Source organism: Pyrgilauda ruficollis, unplaced genomic scaffold, assembly GCF_017590135.1.
Source record: "Pyrgilauda ruficollis isolate IOZ18807 unplaced genomic scaffold, ASM1759013v1 scaffold46, whole genome shotgun sequence".
NCBI classification, from domain to species: Eukaryota; Metazoa; Chordata; class Aves; order Passeriformes; family Passeridae; genus Pyrgilauda; species Pyrgilauda ruficollis.
The window spans coordinates 806,386-809,147 of NW_024526155.1; positions in this window are offsets into that span (position 1 = coordinate 806,386).

Consider the following 2,762-nt stretch of genomic DNA (forward strand, 5'->3'; position numbering starts at 1 on the left):
TTGGGACCAGGGTCTTAAGGGCACTTTGGATTCCCTGTTTCCATTAGAAGACACCACCTGCAATACTCGCCTGGGGTCTCTATCCCACAAAAGTTGTCATAGGAATATTAATATTGCTGTGTCATAAGAATATGAATTGCTGTGTCATAGGAATATGAATTGCTGAAGCAGGGGGTCCCACAGCCAGGCAGAAGTGGTGGCTGGGGACGTGCTCTCTGCTGGGGTCACTGAGCATCGGCCTTGCTGCACTCACAGGGTGAGACTGTTTCCCCAAAGTAGGTGAAGTCAGAGTGCTGTTACCTGGATCCAAGGACCATGGTGCTTTCTCCATTCCAGCAGCAGGAGAGGGAAAGGCTTTGGAACCATCTGGATGGCTTCCATGCATCCAGGCCATGCTTATCAGCATCCGTGCCTCGGGCACAGAGCTGAGAAATGAAAGGGAACAACCCAAACGCAGCGCTGAGTTCTGCTGCACTGAGATATTTAGTGATCCCACTGCTGGCTCAGATGGGAATGGGCCCTTAGAGGCTGGAATTATCAAAAGCAGCTCTTGGGAATGAAAAAAAGCTGGACAAATTGCTGATTGCAGCTGCCTGGCTGGAAAATAAAGTGAGTGCTCCTAGGGCATGTGGCTCAGGGGGAATGAGCTCTGTGTCCACTTGAAGACCGAAAGACCAAATTCCCCTTGCTGTTCTCAAACCAAGACACACTGGCAGCCAGAGTGGGGCTGGACAGGGGATGGGATCAGAGGAGAATATCCTTGGGGTGATGTAGAAGTGCTTGCCACAGTGAGCAGCACCATACTGCGAAGGCAAAGTGTCACTTAAACCCTGGTCATTTTAGCGAAGAGAAAATCAGGAATATGTAAAGCGTCTGTTTTGTAAAGAAATAACCTTCAGGGTATTCTCTGCTGCAACCTCAAGAAATTCCACAGCTGCTACTGCGTGGGAGGGAGCCCAGGGAGCATTTTTCTCCTCTGCGTGAGGCTGATGCTCAGGGCTGGCCGCAGCCCTTGGCCGGGAAGGGCTGTGCTGAGCAGCACATGCTGCAGCCCCCCTGCCTCAGGTGCCCAGAGCTTCTCTCCACTCCCTTCCCAGCCAGCCATAAATGTTACAGAATTCTTACAAATCCTTGTGCTTTCCAGAGGGGCTGAGACCTCAGTAGTCCTGTCCCAGAGGCTCCTGGCACTGCTTGAAGCACTCTGCAAGGGGCAGAGGGGATGTGCCAAGAGTGGTTTGCTACTCCTGGAGGTATTTTCTACTCCTAATTAATGCAGTAAGAATGGGTGTCTGCCAAGGAAGTAAAAATATTCCCGTTTTCAAGATCCAGAGCCAGTAAGGAAAAAGCAATGCAGACTTGTCTGAATGTCTGCAGACACCATCTCCCCCTGCCTGGCTCCTGTTTAACCCATCGGGACTCTTGGGCGGTTCCTGCCCTGGCTGTGGCTGCTGGGATGAGCCACAGCTCTGTGCCCTGTGCCTAGCTCCCACTGCTCCTCCTGTGACAGCCCAGCACAGGGATGCCTAAAATGTCCAGGGCCAGACTTGGGACGGGCAACTGGGGGCCTGTGTCCCTCCCCTGGCCGGTCCCAGGATGGAGTGGGAACACTGGGAAGCACCAGGTCCTCCTGGTGCACTGTGTCAGGCCAGAACAAGGAGCACAGGGGAGCACTGGGGAGCTGTGTCCCTGCTGGTGCCCCATGCCAGGATGGTGAGGGGAGAACCAGGCTCTTCCAGAGTCCCATCTCAGGATGGAGCGGTGGGACCCTGGTGTCATGGTCTCTCCCCATGCTCCATTCAGGCCAGAGCCGTGTCTTTCCTGTTGCCCCATCCCAGGCTGGAATGGGGAGAGCCAAGGAGTGCTGGGCCCTCCAGGTGCCTGTAATTGATTCAGTGGGGAACCCTGTGTCCCTCCCTGTGCCCTGTCCCAGGGTAGAGAGGAGAGTTGTGTCCCTCGTGGGCAGGCATGGGCAGCACTGGGGAGCACCATGTCCCTCTGGAGCCCCTCCATCCGGGCTGGAGGAGGGAGTCCTGGGGAGCACCATGTCCTCCCAGTGCCTGTCCCAGGATGGAGCAGGGAGCACCGGGGAGTTGTGCTCTTCCCTGTGCCCCATTCCATGATGGGAAGCGCCGGGGAGCCGTGTCCCTTCCCGGTGCCCCGTCCAGGGTTGGTGCGGGGAGCACTGGGGAGCATCCCGGTGCCCCGTTCCGGAGGGGAATGGGGCAAGGGCGGGGTCCCGGTCTCTCCCAGGGCTGCGTCCAGGTCCGGGGGCGCGGAGCGGTGCGGGGCGGGACGGGACGGGGCGCGGAGCGGTGCGGGGCGGTGCGGAGTGCTGAGCGGAGAGGCTGTGCCGGCTGTGGAGAGGCGGTGCGGGGCGGTGCGGGACAGGGACAGGCACAGGCGGTGCGTGGGGCGCTGAGGGGCGGCGCGGAACACGCGGTGCGGGGTGGTGTGGGCTGCTGAGGGACGGGGACAGGCGGTGCGGGGCGGTGTGGGACGGGCGGTGCGGGGCGGTGAGGGCGGTGTGGGACGGGGATAAGCGGTGCGCGGAGCGCTGAGGGGCAGTGTGGGACAGGCACTGAGGGGCGGTGCGGGACAGGCAGTGCGCGGGGCGGTTAAGGGCACTGTGGGACGGGGACAGGCGGTGAGGGGTGGTGTGGGACGGGCGGTGCGGGGCTGGGCTGTGAGGGGCGGTGCGCGGGGCGGTGTGGGACGGGCGGTGTGGGGCGGGGACGGGCGGTGAGGGGCGGTGTGGGGCGGGG